Source organism: Euprymna scolopes, chromosome 9, assembly GCF_053919585.1.
Source record: "Euprymna scolopes isolate OS-2025 chromosome 9, ASM5391958v1, whole genome shotgun sequence".
Lineage (NCBI taxonomy): Eukaryota > Metazoa > Mollusca > Cephalopoda > Sepiida > Sepiolidae > Euprymna > Euprymna scolopes.
In genome coordinates this window covers 129,104,908-129,127,407 of record NC_136490.1, presented here as the reverse complement: position 1 = coordinate 129,127,407, position 22,500 = coordinate 129,104,908, and positions in this window count along the sequence as shown.

The following is a 22,500-nucleotide window of genomic DNA, read 5'->3' as shown; positions in this document are numbered from 1 at the left end:
TATTTCAGTTATTTTTCTTTTGTGTAATAAGAAACTTGAAGTTTTTACCATCTTATTATGTACTAGCTGTATGTATCCGGCGTTGCCAGGTTGAAACATTCGCGGGCCACGGGTTCAGTAATATACTATTTAAAATACACTGAATATCTTAACTTCTAACGAATTTCTTGAAAGTCGACCACATGCTGGTTTTATGGAAGTATAAAACACCAATTTTCTTCTATGAAAATTAAACGGAAAATAATTTTCATAACTAAAAGGGGAAATAACCCTCACAGCCAAAATAAATAAACTTAATTCGGTTTATAAAGGCAACCGGTGTCAGTTAATAATAATTGAAAATAAATAAAATTCAGTATAAATTAAATAAAAAATAAATTAAATAAACCCCTTAAAATAATTTCTCTAAATAGAACATTCAAAACACGGAGCCAATTATTAAAGTAGATTTTCTTAAATATAATATGCAAATAAGGTTACTTCTTGAATGTAGATTTCATTTGACTTAATAGTATACATAGAAATAATGAAATGAAAGTGTATCTTTTGCACATATTAATCAAATTGTGAACAAACAAACAAACAGACAGACAGGAATACGACTTTAATTTAATGGATTTTACCTGCCACTAGGTTCATTTATTAGTGAGATACTTAGCTCTTGCTTCACCGTTTGCCAATTCTATGGATGTACATTACAGTAATAATCTAATAGTTTTTTCTAGTATTAGGTTAGTGCAAAAATGTTGTTTTTTGAAATGAAGTTAAATGTAAAAAAAAAACAAAAAAACATTATTTTTGCACTAACCTAATATTAACATATTTGACTTACAAATTAAAAAAAAAAATCGGTTAATTATTTGATGTAACAAAAAAAAATTTATTAGTCGTAATTTTCATCTTAATCCCCCCCCCGTTAACTCACCAAAGTTAAGCAACTTTGAACATGATCAATTCTAAATGGGTGACCATTTTGGAATACTAGATGCTGCATGTGCTCTCCGCTTATTTTTTGATGAAATGATTTAACCAGTAAAGTTTAACTTTTTTACTAAAATATCACGACTTATCAAGGCTCAAAGGCCATTCGAAGATAAGTTTAAATGGGTGTCTATTAAACGGAGAGACAACACTGTGATGATTGGTGATGATGAAGATGATAATTGGTTAGAATAAGTTTTTGTAAGAGAGAAGTTCAACAAGAATTTGTTAACATTGGATTTTAAAACGAACATGTTATAGTCAGCTGGGAAGCAGTGCTGCGGCATCGTGCTCGGGTTAGGCAGTTCTGGGAAAGAGACTTTGCTCATGGAAGTTTCGTTTAGTTTTATATAGATATATAGAGAAAATGAAACTATTAGCAGTGGTTTTAGCTAGGCGAATTTTTGTTGTCTTTTACCGGGGAGGAGCATGATAGACAGAAGCTCAGTTGAGTACCTCCCCTGAAAAACACTACAGAGTAGCGAAAGACTAGCAACAACTCTTCTGCAAAAAAAGAGCGAGTCTTGTGTTTTGAAAAAAAAAATACCCGGGTCGCTAGTCGGGGCTTGTTTGAAATTCGTATAACTTAGGCGTATTTCCACATTAGACGTAAACACAAAACAAAGTATCTTGCACTTTTAAAACAATACGTGACATGAATGAAATGATTCGAAAATGTTTATTTTCTAGTGACGACGCTGACAGCATGTATGGGTCGCGAGGTGAAGTGTGTATGCAGAATGAGAGAGAGGGAGATAATGTGTCCGCTAGTCCTGCCCGTGGTCGCCGCTCTCTTCATTTTCTGCTGCCTCTATTTTATTGGCACGGATGACGTCAGAAAATTCCACCACGCATTGTTTGAAATGTCGAACAGTCCCGTTGACCTCATCCTCATGGAATCTACGTCCACCATTTTGACTTCTTTGACGTCATTCCCGAGGAACTTGGATCCAAGATCGCTGCCTTGACCCATGATCTGACCGATTTTTCTTTTGACTCATCTTCGCTAGCCCAGACAGTCGACTGTCAACCTCTGCCACCTGCAACTTCAACCACCTCTGCAACAGAAGTAGGGAAGAAGAAAAAGTCATCGGCCACTAGATTTCGAAGTTTTTTTTTAATCTCGAGGTAGGAAAGGATGCTCTGAGCAGTACCTCCCCAGATGTGGCAACAGTACTATATTTTAGGACGCATTTGTCTCTTATACAGGCAAATGATTGTTTCAGGAATGAGATACTACTTGGAGCAATGAAATTATGGAACCATTGGGGACAGGTAAGTGTGACACATATGCAAGTACGTATCATTTTAACCGAGCGCATATGAAAGTATCAGGAGAAGGATGGATGGCAAGCGATTGCATTAGCAGCAGTAGCCGAAAAAAGGCGGGAGAAACAGTCGACTTTGGAGGAGACGGACGTGAAAAGTGAAAGGAGAGTGATGTCGAAAAAGAAGGACGTATAAGAAAATGGCTGTCTACGGTCGGTAGAAGCGAGACACTTTTAAGCTGGTGTTGAGAGGGGAGAATAACGGTAATAAATGTTTTTGCTATAAAAGAGAAAAATGCCGACCCGGATTTTTATGTGTCTCTTTCCAGTTCTATTTTTATGAATTACTAAAGAAAAGTGTAACGCCATGCAACGTTACATTATTTTAAAACGTTGATTCCTTGTCTTTTTTTTTTTTTTTTTTTTGCTAAGAACAAATTGTAGAATCTACTCTGATACTACACTTCATATTTCCGTCTTCGGTCAATGAAGGAGAACTCCTTCTAGACTGAGACAATGGTAATTTTTCTCAATTTAGAGTCCCATTCCTGGATAGCTGGATTTTCCTCACATAAAAAAAAAACTCGTGTCTCAATTACCTTCGGATAGAGGCAAGTAAATAAGGAACTATATAAACCATTCCACATGTTTTCTTATATTAAGATGACTAAACTATTCGTACGAATCGAAAGCTGTTTTTTTTTTATTAAAGCTAATTGCATGACAATTTTGCTAGCAACAAGACTTTAGAAAATTTCCTATTAGGTAATACTGGGCTGTAAAATGATTTAGATAAATAGCCATTATTATGTAAGTATCGCGATTTTAATGTATAAATCATGTATAATCGCATTAGCAAACATATGGATTACTTGTAGATATTGTGATGCAGTCGTGCCAACTCCAGGCCGTACGGCCGACTTCGAATATCAAGTGGACATGAGAGAACAGAGAGAAAGAGAAAGTAAGAGGAGGAAGGGTAACGGGAGAGAAACATGAATTTGGCACGACTATTAGGATATGCAATAACAATATTCAAATTATTATAGACATAAAACGATCAATATCAACCGGCAGCGTTTAGCGAACGCATGTCATCGATACAACGGAGATGCTAAGTCACACACACACACACACACACACACACACACACACACACACACACACACACACACACATATATACATTTTAAAGAGAGCGAAATGAGGGAGACGAGGAGGAGAGGAATCTTGCGTCAAAAATTAAAAGTATCTTCTTCCGCCTTTCTCGGTGAGATCTATGCATTCCAATTTTCTCGACATTGCTCCCCCATCTCCCTTTACTTATTTCTCCCCTAACTAATGACCGGTATTGCGTAAGCGATTGGCACCCCCATTCCCGCCATATAAAGAATCCAGCATCGGTGGACAAGCAATTTACGCAGACTCACTTTAAGTGAAATTCTACACAAAACAGTTCCGATGAAGGTGAACCATCTAATGTCTCCAAGTGGTCCATGGAAATGGTAACACTTGCAACGTAAAAGATATTTTTTGAACGCCGTTATTCACGCCCTCTGAGTACCGTGAAATTTGTGCAAATTCCACCTCTTGATGACAAATGGACTCTAAAACTTCTTGGCCTTTTATTTCTTATCACATCTTTTTTGCAATTCATATATTAGATCAATTGCTCTTTCTGCTTATCGGAAAAATTGATTCTCTCTATCACCTCACTATTCACTCTCACACACCTAGGGCCATCGTCTATCTCTATCAATGTGAATAAACCGTTCATTCATATATGCAATAGTAGAATCCGGTCCTAGCTTTGCGCACAGGAAAGATTTGGTAATTCTAAATGTTGTAGACCCTTGCTAGGAATCACAAATGAAAAAAAAAAACACAAGTAGTGCAAAGTGTATAAATATAATATGTATTTATCATAAATAATACAGGAGCCACTAAAGTGGTATAGGAGGAACGTGTTCTTAGAATGCGGTTAAACATGGTATGAATGTCTCCATCTAGTCTCTGAAACCAGTGGTATTTATAAGACTGGTTGATTCCACTAAGTTCTCAAATAGGGGTGATTTGTACCCCACAGCACTAAGCATATATCAATTTCGTGATCGTTCAGAGTCTACCCGCGTGGTAGTTATGTAGAGCTCATCTCCTGGACTGTTTTCATTCCAATTTGTTTCAGAATTATCGTATTTCCCCCATAGCATCTTTTTGCGCAAAGATTGTATAATAGGCTTTTTTTGGGGGGGGGGGGTCAGGTATTAATCTTTTTGTGTCTCTACTTTTGGTTCTGTTATATAGGATTTTGTTTTCTCTTTTAACACTCCACTAAATAATTCAATGCAGCGGAGCTCCTTCTGGACAGAGATAGTGTTTATTTTTTCTCAATTTAGAATGCCAACTTTGAATAGCTGAGTTTTCCCCGCATTAAAAACTATCTCATGTCTCACTTGCCCTCGGAGGGAGGCAAGTAAATAAGGAGCGATGTAAACCGTTTCATACGCGTTTTTATACTAAGATAGATAAACAAGTCCCACTAACCGAGAGCTGTTTTTTTTTTATCAAATCTAATCGCATCACAATTCTGCTAATGACAAGACTAAGGAAATTGCAGATTAGATAATAAAATATATGTTACTTGTGTGGTTAAAGGGTTTAGGTAAATATCTATTATTATTTTTCTCAATTTAGAGTGCCATCTTTGGTTAGCTGCATTTTCCGCACATTAAAAAAAATGCCTCGTGTCTCACTTGCCCTCGTATGTCTCGATTACCCCCACGATATGAAGAATCCGGCACAGGTAAGAAAAAAAAATAGCATACGTTAAGGTTGGTTGGTTGTTTTTGTTTTACGGCATATCAACCCTTTTCAGGTTATTTAATGCCGAATCTAGTTATTTTGAGGAACGACTTTTAATGGAGTATATTTTTTTTTTACGTCAGATTCTATTTAACCCATAGTTGGGACCCTAACAGGTACTACCACTCCGGGTCAGAGTGGACCTGGGAGCAATGGCAATTAAAGGGTGGCTTCACACTCCCCAAAGCCCGCAAGGTGGGGCCTCACCATCGGATATAGTTTTAGGTCATATCTAGGATCCATACCGTAAGAGTAAGCGTAATAAAGAGAAACGTGTATGACAAAGTCAGATTGACCGGTAGGTCAAAGATCACATATCTGAGAATAATATCATATTTCTAATGAGTCAGCTCTTAGCACGGCTTAAAAACATTGGAGGATAAGGAGTAATGAGATGAATAGATTGACAGTTGAACTAGCAGAGAATTGAAAACCCGCACAAATCACTCATTCATAACAACAACCCAATAAATAGAAACCTTTGTTTTACTCACGTTTACCCCAAACAAGGCACACTGCCACTTGAACGTAACTGTTGGTAGTGGTTTGCATATTGTAAATATTATCGGTTTCCATTGAACGATCGAATAGTTTGTTTATTGATAGAGTATTGATTTTATTTGATCGGATTTTGAAACAACAATGATTTATATTTTTGCAGAAATTCTCGCTTTGGCAGAGAAAACAAATCGATTAACAAATCGGCTGACGTATATAAGATTCCAGATTAGAAATTAACAAATCGGCTGACGTATATAAGATTCCAGATTAGAAATTCTAATCAGTGTGTAAAGAAAACAAAAGCTTTCTACGTGATGACCAAAGGATTATTTAGATATTGATAAAATGGAGTACTGCTGCCACATCTGGGGTGGAGCTCCAAGAGCACCTCTTCCTGCCTTGAAGGAGTGCAAAATCGTCTGTGAAATTTACTGAGCGATGACCATTTTACCCCGCAGCTTCCTCTTTCTTACAGAATATATGTGACGAATCTATCGCTGCTCTATTGTTTATGGTAGGTGCTCGACAAAGCTTCAATCTATGGTCACTTCTTGTAAACCGTTCACAACAAATACACGGCTAGCTGCAACAACCGCCAACAACTCCCCTCAATGTATCAATGCCTAACAAAAATCCCATGAGTAGAATTTTTTCTCTAGAACTGTCCGTCTTTGGAATGCAATACCGCGAGTTTGCTACCTGGTTGACTATAACATGGCCGTCTTCAAATCCAATGTGAATAAATTTGTATTGAGCCTCCTCTTAGATTATCAAGCTCTACCCGACTTCCACATAGACTGATTCTGTCTCACCGTCTACCAAATGCTTAACCCTTATACCAGAGTTGTTTCTGGGCCTTGATAAATGGCGATCTTCCATGTAAAAAATCGCTTTACAACATATACTAAGGAACTAGTTTTAAATTGCATGAGCTTAGCACATATTATCATCAGTAACTGAGTAACACATATTTTAAATCATTGTAAGAACGCCGCGACATATCGAACACGATTGTCTCGTCTGTAAGGATTGGCTGATGTAATTCGACAATCAATAGCAATGTTTGAACATGGGTGTGTTAAGATAATGATAGAAACGGATTTTTCCACACGAAGAGTAGATTCAATACAAAAAGTAGAAAATTCTATTAGAAGTTATAGATTCCAATTAAAGTTAACGTGTCAAGATATGACGCCATGGACAGGAAGTCTCCGGCGACAAGTAGCGTAGAAGGCAATAACGTAACCGATCAGATTACGTTTATTTCATAAGTTTTTTGGCATCGAAGCTCTGTCTGTCTGTCTGCCTGTCTGTCTGTCTGTCTGTCTGTCTCTCTCTCTCTCTCTCTCGAGGAGCGGAGGCAGAGGGGCTTATATGATACGCATGCGACTTTATAGCCTGACGTCACACAATAAAACAATAAAAGAACATGCTGGCATAGAGAAAGGACTAAGTGTTTTTATTTTCTTGAGTGTTACGCTATTAAAAATATCAAGAGAAGAGAAAAACAGAAACAAAACTGTTTCTTTCGTCACAACAAAAGAAAATAGTGAACGACCCTGCTTCTTTCTGCTGAATCGCCAACACGATGGCGACTTCTGCTACTAATACAGAGAGATATCACTGCATATTGAGCCGACTACTTACGACGAGTCGTCTAGACTTCATCTTTTGCGTGAAAGGTGACGATGGTTCAATGGTTAACGACACGCACTGACGACTTGGGTGTCCCAAATTCGAATCCAGTTCGTTCAGCAAAAATCATTTTCACTTATGATGTTGGCAACCTTCAGTTAATCCCTCATGTAAGTACCCGATGTTTTTCTAGAAATTATTCTGATTAGAAAATATCGCGGAAACCCATGCCAACAATCGAATTTTTGAATTCATACGATATTATAATGATGCTTTGTTTACGTGAGGCGTTATTGTTCCAGAAATCTGCGATGATCGAAGAATTCCGCACTGATTTTACAAACCTTATGGAACACGAATGACAATCCTCAGTATTTTTGTTAATACTATTAACTCATGATTTATCAAGGCCTAAAGCCACTCGAGAATAATGCAATTGTTACCTAGATGATGATTAATACAGTAAGAGGATTGGTAACAATGGATGGAAAGGGGAAAATGATATTATTGAAGATAATTATTTGTTTACATGAAACTTGAGGACAGCAATGTCGTGTGCATTATTTGGATTATTTCGATTACAGTCTTGGGTATTTATTCTCACAATGTTTTGGCGGATATAGCTTCGGAATGTGTCTGGTCGAATTCATGGATTTTTATGTCGAACTCGGGAATTCGTAAAGAATTTTAAACGGGACCTTTTATTTAATCCATGGAAATACTTGCACTCGTTCCGTCGGACATGCCTGGGTAGAAGTGATAAGAATTTATTTTTAGTATTGCCCGTACTGAGGATTGAACCTCCAACCCCCGGAAGACTGTCACTTTGAACTGATTATTACTTCAAACTTATAACTTATTACTTACAAAAAAAAAAAAAAAAAAAAAAAGATTAACAACACAAATTTCATATTGTAGTTAACAGAGAAACGGACCTGTGGTAATGTGTTCCACACATAGGAAGATCTATTGGAAAGAATCTCTGCTCATGGCAGGAGTGACACAATATTTCCACGAACAAATATGTGCACCGAAATGAACTGATCCATTTCTTAGAACATTTATTTTGTTTGTGTTTTTGAAACTTGATCTGTCTTGACCAGTGAGCAAATCAAGTGAGACAAATCGACAATTCCAGTTAAAGACAGCTGAAAACGTCCAACTGCAAACAGAAAAGCAGACATGTCTGTTTCGATTAATCTATCTCGATTGACATCTTCATTGTTATTCATATTTATTCATCGTTTTGCAAATTACTTAAAAAATACAGGTTTTTTTTTTTTTGCGTGTCAATCATGCCGTGTCTCCTCGTTACATAAACAGCGCAAGTTTCATTAAACAGGTTTCAAAAGACGTTGTGAACGGTCAGTCGAGTGTCCATCACGCGACGAGCCGTGTTATATTAACTGACTGACCAACTTGAGACATGCGGTTGAATTCCACTTTTATCATTAACAAAGTATCTCCTGTTTCTTTTCTAATTCTCCTGATCACTTCCTATTTGCTGTTTCCCGCCAATCCCGTATCCCTCTCTGTCTCTAACCCCGCCCCATTTATTCGCTTTATATATGTTGGTTTCTAACGTGGCAGTCGTAAAGAGAACGCCAATGCACTATCTCCGGTACCTGATGACGTCACAGAATAAGGTCTAAGAAGATGAAAGACTATTACAAATGGCGGTCATTTTTTGTTTCGATTTCCGAGTATGCCTTTTTGTTGCATTGTTCCGAATTACCAGGGAAATTATAAAACTGGTCCAAAAGTGACTGTATTTTTCTTTTTCGAAAAATAAAGAATAATTTTGCATTTAGACACGTGCAATTATTGTAACAGGGCACGGACGCGCATGGTGGCTGTATGCGGATGCTGAGTCGTGTGCGAAATGACGTCATGGCCAAGGAAGAAAATTAAAAAAAAACATAAAAAGAACGTGTGCGCAGACTGAGGATCAGAATAATGTCCAAGAGAATAACAATCACGTTAGACACCAGAACCACGTTTTATTCGGGATATAAATAAATGTCGCTGTTTCAAAGGACAAAAGGTTCTGAAACGGTTGAGCCTATCTTTTGCAAATTTCACACAAGGCTAATTTATATGTCTGGCAGTGTTCTTAGATATGTTTTGTATAAAAATTCATCTGATCAGTATCGAAAATCGAAAAACTCCGATTTTAAAAATAGCTTTTTTTTTCTTATAAATAAAGAATAAGAATTTTACGTTACACCGGCCAAGGGAGATAATAAAATTTCAGTAAACCATTTCTTCTTAAACAAATTTATTTCTGGAGATATAGCTTAATGGTAGAGTATTGGACTATAAATCGAATGATCTCCTATTCAAGCCTGGGTGTACCTCATCATTTTATTTTATTTATTTTTTCTTATTAATGAGTTCAATTTACGATAAAAGAAAAGGTACCATTTAAAATTGCCGCAAATTATTTCTTCTTTGCATATTTTAAATTAACATTAATCAGAAGTGATGTTTCCGGGGCATTCATCGTCAAGCCCAAATATCAGCTAACATGATATTGTAAAAATACATATACGGAATTTGATGGACGACATTATTATTAGTATTATTATTAGTATTATTATTATTATTATTATTAGTAGTAGTAGTAGTAGTAGTATTAGTAGTAGTATTATTAGTATTAGTAGTAGTATTATTAGTATTATTATTATTATTATTATTATTAGTATTATTATTAGTAGTATTTGCGAATTAGTCCACCAGGTAAATTATTCCTCGTAATATATAATATTCAATAGAGGATTGATTCTATAATAATTCATACGCAATCTGCATGAATTAAAATATCATGTTTAAGCGTATTATATGACCGGGTAACGCCGGGCTGCCAGCGAGTATAAAAATACACTCTAGCAATTTTACAATATTCTAATCAGAGTACTATATTTTATTTGAAGATTTAAAAATTATTTATTTAAAAATTACTTGGAAATATACAAGGTGCGGCAGAAATACCTCTCACGTTTTAAACTTTTATCTATATGTTACTTTGAGTTTATGCAAGTGCCAATAATGTTTTCATTTGGTTCGGGCCGGGATCAAAGTGTAGTATCTGTTCCGGCAGATACTGCAAGCTATGACTAGCTATGATTAGCAAAGACCAGATGTGGGGGCAACCCCACATGCCTGACCATTAACCAGCTCCCATTTCCCACCTCTCGGGAGCTGGTCCCCTTTTTCCCTTCCCCCTCCCTTCACTCCTCACATTAAAAATTGGCCTTGTGCCTAATTTGCTCGGTGGGGGAGCAAATAAATACCATCTGTTCTGCAGATGCTGCACTTAAGATAATTTGTACCAGTCAATGGAGGGGAAACCCTCTATACTGGGTCAATCATTATTTTTGGTAACCAGAGTGCCCCCTTTTTGCGTACTTTTAGGGGAGCTGGTTTTTACCCCACATTAAAAACGGCCTTGTGCCTAATTTGCTTTGGTGGGGGAGCAAATAAATACAATAACTTGCCATTTTTTTTTCAGTTACTCTCATCAAGGAATAGGGTTTGGATTAGTGCACATCGTGCTTTTACTGTAGAAATGTTTTTGAAAAATGGTGAATTTGTAACCTCAGCACAGAGAGCTTTCCAAGTTCATTACAAGTTAAGACGGCATGATGCCGTTCCAGATAGAAAATAAATACAGATATGCGTTGCAAATTTCAAAGTTACAGGCTCGACACTTAAAAGAAAGCCACCTGGGAGGCCTCGAAGAGCTCGAACGTCAGACAGTATTCGAGTTGTGATACTTTCTGTCACTCAGTCCCCTACACGTGCAGCTCGCAAATATGCTTTGGCCTCGAGATTGTCTGATCGAACAGCCAGAATAATTCTATACACTGATATGCAATTCCATCAATAAAAACTAATAATTGTTCAGAAACTGCACGAGCACGACTGGAAAGATCGTGAGAGATATTTCTGCCGCATCCTGTAGAATAGTCCATTTTATTTGTCAACATAAAAATTAAAAAAAAAATGTTGATTATACAATAAATTAAAAATAAAATTATTATAATAAATGTTTCGGTGTTTATTGAGATAGTCGAAAAATCGCTTTTTTAAGTATCTTGTTTTAAGCAAAAAAAATATATATATTACGTATTAAATTGTTATGCTGAAAATAATAATATATCCAACAATTATAAAAATTCATGGAGTAAAAATGTATTTACAGTTAAAAGTAATCTTTTCGGAAACCTGGGGAAAATTGCTTTTTTCTTAGATGTTTTAAAGTAGACGGTGACGAGTTCACACCAGGGGACATAACTCAGAACACATATGTTACATCGCATTATGATGGCGACTATTGTTTTAGCTTATAGCGATAGAGTATTTTACTAAAAAATACCATAGTATTTGTTCTATTTGATGAATTTTCGTAACTTTTGGATATATTACTATTTTCGACATGACAATTAGTACGTAATATTATTTTTACTTAAAAAGAAATATTTAAAAAATCTATTTGCTGACTCTATCTTAACAAGCATCAAATATTCCAAAAAGTAATGGTTTCTATTATGGTACATCGTTACTTTGCTGAACTTGTTTTGAATTACGAGAAATGTTTGCCTTAAAAAATCATTAAAATTTAGATTATTTTCCGTTTTCTCTACTAGAACGCTTTCAAAAATAAAAAAGTACTTTTGATTAGTTAAAATGCACTAATGCCTAAGTTTCTTATAAGGTGAGATTTTTTTTTAAAGAACTAACAGTTCAGCCCGGCTTTTCTCAGGCCCTATGTACTGTTCATAACTTGCCCTACATATGAATACACTTTATGTAAGATTTCAAATGTTTAGACCAAAATTTATCTGAGTAATTTCGTAGAGACCGTAGAGGTCAATTTTTTAAAACATTGACCCCAATTTTGACCACTAACAGTATTTTGGTCTCAAATCAGAATACAAAGTTTTATCCATGTCCAAGTTACCTACCTCTAAAATTTCAAGTGTTTAGACACAAAATTGGTGGAGAAATTTGGTAGAATCTGCAAAGGTCCACTCTTTCAACTTTGACCTTTTGACAGCCAAATTTTTGTCCCAAACACTGATTAAAATTTTCGACCCCAACAGATTAAAAAGCGTGCCCTATCTCTGAATACCCTTTATGTAAAATTTCAAATGTTTAGACCAGAAATTGGCTGAGTAATTTGGTAGAGACCGCAGGGGGCATTTTTTTTTTTTTTAAACTTTGACGCCAATTTTGACCCCTTAGCATTTTTCTATTTGGGCTCAAATCAAGTTATAAAGTTAGATCCATGTCCAAGTAACCTACATTTAAAATTTCAAGTGTTTCGACCCCAAATTAGCGGAGGAATTTGCTAAGGTTTTCAAATGTCAAATCGTTGAACTTTAACCTCTTGACAGCCAAATTTCTGGCCGAAAACGGATTAAAAAGATTTTCCCAAGTCTCAATACTCCTTATGTCAAATCGCAAGTCTCTAGACCGAAAATTGACAGAATTATTTGGTAAGGAAATGTACACGGACACAGACGCATACACATATACAGACATTTCCACTTATATATATATATATATATATATATATAACATCGTTAAACATGTATCAACCATTATTAACGTGAATAGTTTTTAACGTATATTTCTATGATAGAATCGTTAAACTGCGTATTACGATCCTATAAAATTTTCGGCGGAATCATTGTTAGCATTTAATTGTTCAAAGGGAGGTAATTGGATATTGATGAAACAATCATTGCAAAACTACAACTTGCTTTTATTTTCTTTTTTTTTTTTTTTTTTACTTAATTGGCATTTTCAAATTCTTGAACATTGAATGGGAGCTCCTCGTTTTGATGTTGTAGCCATTTAAAAATGTTGTAGGAAATAAATTTTATCTCACCGATGAGCAACCAAACATGGATAAACTCATGCAGTTGAACTTGGAGAATGTTCTAAAAATGTTGGCCGATCGCTTTGTGCAAGAATTCGCAAATTATGAAAAAAGTTCTTCATCCGTGTTCGCACTCGCTATTTATGCTAGCAAGGAGACCCGTTGTTGCCCGAGACTGCATGAGGACCAAGAAATTATTTACTATCCCATACTTTTATTGTGATCAAAATCGGTGAAATCGCTCATTTTTTAAAAATCAAATCAATTAATTGACTGCTATAGATAGGGATCTCTTCCTCAGTGTACCGGGAGGAAGCTTCACATGCCTCCACGCAGTGACTTAATCCGCAATACATTGTAGTATACATTGCACTGTAGAGAATCTACTGTTGATTTTATAAATTATCGGTAAATAATGTCTCCACTTAAAGTTTAAAATACAAAAGTCACGTATTATGGTTCAATTGTGCTCTAAACAGAAACATTCATTTCGAACGCGCCCCTGTCTTATCAAAGAATCAATTATTGATTTTATGAAATTATTTTTACATAATCATTTGAATTAAAACATACAAAGTTAAGTATCATGGTTCAATTGTGCTCTAAAAATAACATTCATTTCGAACGTGCTCCTGTCTTAGCAAAGAATTTACAGTTGATTTTATAGGTTGGGATTTTCTGCTTGTGCGCTGATAAAACTTCTCAAATGCACTTGAGATGTTAGGTTGTATAAAAGTGTTAACTTTGGTCAAATCGAACTTTCTTTAATCGCAATTTTTCGATTATTGATTATCCATACTCATCGGGGACATTCTAATACAAAACCCACACATTAAGTGAAATTACAAAAATAAATAAATAAATAAAAAATATCGGCCCAGCCATTTCTGAGATCATATGGAATGAACTCATATAAACACAGACACACATACAGACAAATCTCGTTTCATATAATAGTAAAGATAGAGATATTAGTATGACTGAAGGAACTCGTTATATATATATATATATATATATATATATATATATATATATATATTTCATAAGTTCTTATTTCAGTTTCGATTCAAGCTAATGCACCCAAGTCTTATAGAGATATTTTTTTTATTTTTGAAATCGCAACTTTATAAAATATAAAAATCGATAGAAAATTAACTCTATAATAATATACACGAAATCTGCAAGGTTTAAAATATCATATTTAAGCGTATTTTACGACCGGGCTTTGCCGGGCGCACGTGCTAGCTTAGATAAATACTTTTGCAGTTTTAACAAAAAAGCTACAATAATATCAGAGTGTCTCCATTTACACTTGAACATCTACAGAATGCCAACATCAATATATTACATATGAATGAGTCCCTTATGGAATTTCCACAGGTCCAGCTAATAAACTATTAGTATCATTTCTAATAACGTAAAAAAGATTTTTAAAAAATAGACAAAAAAACACTTACAGTTGACTTTTATTATAAATTGAAAGATTTCTTTCTCGATTCATATCAAACAATGGAGTAAGTCCAACTTGCTATTTGCTTTCTCGTTTTCGTTTTCCAATTAGTAATTTTTTACGTCCAGTTACCAAAAAGATACGTTATTTACACGCGTATTGAGATGAAAGCACTTATACTTGCGTAATATTCACGTTGATACACCGATTCTCGTTAGACCATAGAAAAAGAAACAACGTTGAGCCTGGCCAGTACCAGGAAAATGATCATTTGGGAATACCAGGCGCTGTACGTAGGAGGAAGTAACGACCTCCCTGCGAGAACTGTAAAAACTTACCCTCATCATCTCCCCTGATCGAGATATACATGGGACTGTGGACCTACATTGGAACTATTTTTTAAATACGTTTTCTTTTTGGAATTGCGTTATAGTCTGTTTTATAAATGTAACATAGCGCGTATAGCGCGCGTGCGAGAAAATCAATAGCAGTCGTATGATTGCTGACCAGCGAAAATATTAGCAGCAGCAGCAGCAGCAGCAGCAGCAACAACCGCAGTCGTATTAGCGATATGCAAATTAGCAAGTGTTTGTGAGCTTGTGTGACAAAAAAGAAAAGGAAAAAAGCACGACAACAAAGGAAGCGATCGGACGTGCTTTGATTCTTGTGCAGCAAGAGAAAAAAATGTGCCGCGTCGGCGAAAAACGTGGAAAGACAAGCGACGATAAAGACACGTGCGTGAAAGAGCATCTCGACAGACATGTTCCACGCTCGAGTGATAATTTGAAACACACTGAAGTGCGTTGTGGGAAATTACTGGAATAAATGTTTTTTTTTTTGTATTCACCGAAAAAACATGCTAATTATATTTTTTATGCCCTTCCTTGTTTGTTTGTTCCTGCGACGGTACCAGACAACGTGCAGGTCCGAGTAATTGAAATGTAACAACAAAGTTAGTGTACCGACTATGTTACATAAATAGAAATCTAACAAAATTTAAACATAAGTACCATATTAATAATTTACCCAATACAAAATATCCCAAAGAAAGGTTTACGGCTGAAATTATCCGTTCGCACCACGGAAACCTACGCATTGAACCTAGTGAAATTAAAAATTCTGTTTGACTCTAAGCGGTTAAAAATAATGAAGAACTAGGTTCACTGCTTGCCAATTTGTGATGTTAAAACCGGAAGCCGCCATCAAGTAGACTTTGTTTTTATTTTGATTACCGAGTAGATATAATTATTCAGATCTTACTTAGAGCAATTTTATGCTAATTCTTACGAAACAAAAGTTTGGTGAACGTGGAATCAATTCCTATTATTTGTATTCTTCGGACTACTGTTCTCATTTTTCGTTTCATTTCCACAACTTTTCGGTCGATGTAACCTTTGACCTTCTTCACCTGTATCTTGTCGAACCCGGATATGTTTCTCTCGAACTCTGGAATTTGGGCGGAATTTCGAACGAAACACTTTATTTACTTCACGGGGGTAGCATGCTCTTGTTCCGTCAGCCATGACTCGATAAAGGTTCTAAGTAATGCGCAATTTCATTTTTCGGTCTCACACACTGAGAATTGAACTTTCAACTTTCAGGAATCAATTCTGACTGTAAGTTCCTAGGAGAATACCAATTATTCATGGCAAAGTTCAGATAAGTCAAATTGGAGACGGAAGAAGAAATTACGTAAAATGGAAATGAAAACGTTTCTGTGGGAATTTTGAGTGTGTCCTAATTTTTGCAAACGGTCGACAACTGCGCACGCGATTGTCAAAGTCAAGAACATCTAACGCACCGAAGAAGGAAGCCGCATTGTTCTGAGGTAAGGAATCTGTTTCATGCAAAGAGGAAAAACTACAGAAAACTGAGAAGAATGACATACGTATACACTCGATTACACGCACATACATACACGTGCATGAATATAGTCATACGCCTATACATGCGCACACGCGGACATACACAGAGGCACACGCCTAAGAAAGCTAAAATCGTCTAACAAGAGAAATGAATGGAACCAACAATGTCAAGAAATTATTTTTACGGGTCGAATTTTCTCGATTGATTTGTCTTTTTGAAGTCGCTAATTAGCAAATGAGAGAGGAATTTAATTAGTCAATCTGTGTCCTGGTTAGGGAATATTGCTGGCTTGAATTCTTCTCTTCTACGCGTGCCCATACGCAGTTATCCGACGATATCGACGTCGCTAGTGTTCCTTTCCTTTCTCCTCTCGCCCCTCTTTCTTTGCCTATCCCTTTCTATTTCTCTCTTTCTCTTTCTCTCTCTCCTTTTCTCTCTCTGTCCTACATCCTCTCTTTCGTTCACTACATTTCCAAATAATGGCGTTTTGATTCTTTCGTCTGTTTCCATTCAACAATTACGTTACACGCATGAACCTGCCAAGAGAGAGAGAGAGAGAGAGAGAGAGAGAGAGAGAGAGAGAGAGAGAGAGAAGAAAGAGGACAGGATTGAAATCATAACCATATTAAAAGGCGTAAAAGAAATTTCAAAAAGCGATTCGAAACTTTATCGGATAGGGACGCGTTTTCATTTGTTTTCGTCGTTTTTTTGCGTGCATCTTTTCAGCATTTTAAAATGGTTCGTATATTTTTATATCCGATTTTACTAACTCTTAGTTGTCATTCCAGATTCTTTGGCGTTCCATATTTCTAAATTTTAAATCGTTTTCATAAATAACTAGCAGAGCCACCTGGCGCTGCCTGGAATTATAAAAAAAAATAAATAGAAGTTAAATAGTGGATTCAACATCTTTATATTAAAACTTTGATATCTCCATATCCCTCTCTCTCTAATTGTCTATTTACCTTTCTCTCTTCTCTCTCCCCCGCTTTTCCGTTCTTCTCCTTATTTATATCTTTATCCTTCCCCAACCCATTCCTCTCTCTTGTTTTAACGTGTTGGACGAAATAATAATATAAGTCGTTTACTGCAGCTATCCGTTAAAAAGAATAGTGAACTAGCGGGACATGTGGAAATTTTACAGCGGACTATTTCATATGTAATATATTGATGTCGGCATCCTGTGGATGATCAGCATAAATATAGACGCCCTGATATTGTAGCTCTTTTGTTAAAACTGCAGAAGTATTTATCTAAGTTAGCAGGGACGCCTGGCATAGCCCGGTCATAAAATACGCTTAAATATATTTTAATTAATGCAGATTTCTTATATATTATTATAGAGTCAATTTTCTATCAATTCTCATATATTATAAAGTTGTGATCTCAAAAACATATATGACTTAGGTGAAACCGAAACCAAAACTTTATATATATATATATATATATATATATATATATATATATATATATATATATATATATATATATATATATATATATATATATATAAACTTGAATTCTTTCAGCTATAATCAACACCAAAACCAACATTTATGAAGAAATCTTGGTAAAATTATTTATTACAAGAAATGGGAGGTCATAGCAATTAAACGGCAGTCACTCGGAAGAAAAAAGATCTAAGTTTGACACAGAAATAACACACATGCTATCGTATCAATTTATAGATTCTTACAGTTATTACTCGTAGCCAACGATAAGTGAAACAAAACACAACGACATTCATGATCCTAAAGAATTCTCCATCCATTTTAACGAAAATAAATTTTATCTTTCCCTTTTCTCTCCCCAATTTTTACGGCTTCTCACCAAACATTTAATTTCACCTCATGATGGGATAATGCCTGGGAGAATAACCACATAAAAGAACATATACTACATTACTGTTACCTCCAAAATGTTTATAGTAGTCATAATCTCGGGTAACATACTATATCATTCCTACCAGATCCAAAAAATTACTTTTCCGACATTTTTATTCCATTTTACCCTCCTATATTTTGTACTAGCACGGAGACCGATGTTGCCCAGGATTGAAAAGGATCAATGAAAGTTCCGCAACATACTTTTATTTTTGTTCGAAATCGGTAGACTTGAACATTTTTCAATAAAACTGATTGATTGCCTGCTTTAGACGGCAACCTACTGTGGTGCATTGGGAGGAAGCTTCACATTAAAATTCAAAAGCTAAGTATAATGGTTCAATTGTGCCCCAAACAAAATCATTCATTTCGAGCGCACCCCTGTCTTATTAAAGAACCTACTGTTGATTTTACAAAAATATTGTTATATAATAGCTAAAATTATAGAATTAAAGTTTAATATGTAAAATACAAAAGTCGTGTTTCAATTAGTGCTCAAAACAGAAGCATTCTTTTCGAACGCTCCCCTGTCTTATCAAAGAGCCTACTGTTGATTTTATACACCGGGCCCTTTCTACTTGTGCGATAATAAAACTTCTCAAGTGTACTTGTGATGTTAGGCTTTATAAGGGTGTCAACTTTGTTCAAAGTCGGGCTGTTCCTTTTTTCATAGGATTTTTTCGATTATCAGTTATCGATTTTTGATACTTATCGGAGGCATTCCGATACAAAACCTATCTAAGAACACCGACAGACACATAAATTACATTTGTGTGAAATACAAAAAAAAAAAAAAAATAAATAAATAAAAAATAAAAACACCAACCCAGCTGTATCGGAGTCCATAGGGAACTCTCTGTTTCTCTCTCTCACACACACACACATATAGATAAAGTACCTTTAATCTATAAGAACAGATTTTTGTCTCTTTATTTTTAATTTCCCTTTAAATTTTTAATTTATTGTATGCAATACATTAATATTATTTTTTATTCGTGGGTTGTTTTAACATTTGTCTCAGGAATAGTTTAAATACGGATATATCTCCGAAAAGGTCATATTTGTCTGAAGTAACTGAGTGTTCTTGGCTACCATAATACACTTTAGTAAGTCGCCTTGATGAACGATGGCTCACAGACGTAGCTGCCAACATGCTAAACTTCAGCTTATCTTTCAATGTATCCACCAGGCTGCTATATTCGTCCGTATTTATGACGTATACCAACCAATCACATTCTTCTGTGGAGGAACTCGGATGTATCCAGATTCATGACATCAAATACATTGTGACCTGATGTTTCTAGGTTTGCAAGCCTCAACCTGTCATTAATCTGACAAAATATATTAACAAATGTCCCCAAGTTCAGGCCTTGATAAGCGGCGACTCTTAAAAAAAAACAGTTTACATTTAATAATTAGACCGAACAATTTGATTGCAGAATTTTGATAGAAAAAAATCCGATGTAATTTTATGAAGATTCAATTATTATTTTTATGTTTTTTCTGCATCTTGACAATTTCGAAAAGCCACGAAATGAGTAAAATCCATAAATTTCGTTTGCGTGGTAGAAAAATGTCAATAAATAAAATGGTTATTAGTTTTTTTTTAAATCATCCAAGTTTTTCGAGTTTTGTTTTATGTTTCCTATTCTTTCCGTATAAAGATGAAAAGCAGTTCCTCTAACGACATATTTTTTTTTCTCGATATGTTTTCGTTGTTATTTTTGAAAAGACTTTTTCTTTTAAATAATCTAAAATATTTGAGATTCGAAAACAATTCAGACTTGAAAAAGAAGGTCGCATTCCGAGTTAGAACTTTAGACGTGGCGAAAATGATGGGCAGAAAATTGACCGATCAAAGTGAAATGATAAAACATAAAATGGATTGAGTGAACGAATTTATAGAAAATCGAATTTAATTCTGATTTATTTTGTCGTCTTTTTACAATCGAAAAGTTTCACCGTTCGTAGCAATCGTGTTGGCGTTTATTTAGTTGTCAAGTTCGTAAAACCTTCAGCGGCCATTTTTTTCATCTGACGACCCTATTTACTGTCCAAATGGTAAATAAATTCTCCTTCTCCTTCGCCTCCTCCTCCTCCTCCACCTCCTCCGTCTTCTTCTTATTCTTCTTCTTATTATTATTCTTCTTCTTATTCTTATTCTTATTCTTATTCTTATTCTTCTTCTTCTTATTCTTATTCTTATTCTTATTCTTATTCTTATTCTTCTTATTCTTCTTATTCTTATTCTTCTTATTCTTATTCTAGCAGTGTTATCAAATAAACCAGAAATGTAAAATTACCAAAATAAAAAGATAAATATTCGTAAAAGCGACAAAAACGTTACGATAATAATGGATGACACACTCATCAGAAGAAAATATATATCTCATTATATATATGCATAGATGTCTATGTATAGGAAAATCTCATAAACTAATTAACGACAATTATAAATTGATATATATATATATATATATATATATATATATATATATGGCCACAAATCCACAAAGAATTCAGTCAGGCTGACGAATTCTCACAGTGGTGAGACGCGAAAAATTCTGTGCAGCTTAATTGCCATATATATTTGTAAAACTTACAATCTTCTTCTATTGACGTATCGAGCACGGGCGAAATAAATACGAGAAAATGGATACATAGAATTTAATGTATATACCTAACATAATAACAATATATATATATATATATATATATATATATATATGTAAATATATAAATATATTTAAATCTATAAATATGTTATTTTTTAAGAAAAGTAATCTACGTTCATTCATATTTCGGGGTCCTATCCCTTTTCAGCGTGGTTTGACTGTTATTAGGAATTGAACCTCGGACCCTATGTATTGCAGTCCAGCGTCTTAATCCATCACGCTATGAGGTCAAAGACGATTTGCTGTTTAGTTTTATCGTTTATATATTTTACGTAGATTTTGTTGTTGATTTTTTAAACGATATTAAGGTTAGCGTCTCCACCTTGGAGATCGGGTGTCTTTTTTTCTTTAGAGAGTTGCCCCATTTTTATTTGGACATAATCAAATAATATTTTATTATTTATTTATTAATTTGTGAAAACAGTAATCTACGGACACGCATATTTCGGGGTCCTACCCTTCTCTGGCGTAGCTTTACTGTTATTAGGAATCGAACCTTATGTATGTCCAGCGTCTTAATCTATTACGTTATGATGCCAAAGGCAATTACCGTTCAGTGTTTATAGTTTATATATTTTACGTAGATTTTGTTGTTTATGTTTTAAACAATATTAAGCTTAGCGTCTCCACCTTGAAGATTGGGTGTTTTTTTTATTTTTTTTATTTTCATAAATTTGCCCAATTTTTATTTGGACATAAACACATAATATTTTATTATTTATTTAGTTATTTATTTATTATTTTTAAAAACCTTAATATCGTTTAACAAATCAACAACAAAATCTACGTAAAATATATAAACGATAAAAACTAAACATTAAATTGTCTTTGGCATCATAGCGTAATGGATTAGGACACTGGACTGAAATACATAAGGTCCGGGGTTCGATTCCTAATAACAGTCAAGCTATTAAGTGGTGGCGTAGCCAGCTTTTGACAAAAGCCCTCGTCCACAAGTCGCGCATTTCCAGCTCTGTGTATCAAAGGTTAGAAATTAATTAAACCTTTGCGAAGCTCTCGCTTCAGATTTCTGCGGGGGTGATTTCTTTTCTCTAGAGCATCACAACTTTCACGAACAAGCTTTCGCTACTTCGACCTTTGCAGAGTAAGTTCTTCTCATGTCTCGATGTCGATTTGTAAGACTTTCAAATTATTCTTTGTAGAGTCCCTGAACCTCTTCCTAGGGTTGTGTTGAGGGCGCTTGCCATTTTCCAGCTGCCCTTAAAAAATTTGTTTTGGCAGCCTACAATCTTTCATTCCAACCAAGTGGCCCACCCAACGCATGTGAGATCTGATTACAAGGGTCTCAACACTAGAGCAACATGCTCTCACAAGGACTTCAGTATCGGGTACTTGTGCTTGCCACTTGATGTTTAAGATACGTCTGAAGCATTTTTGGTGAAATCGTTCAAGCCATTAAATGTGCCTTTGATGCAATGCCCATGTCTCCGATGAATACAATAGTGTGGTTAGCACACAGGTCTTGTAAACGC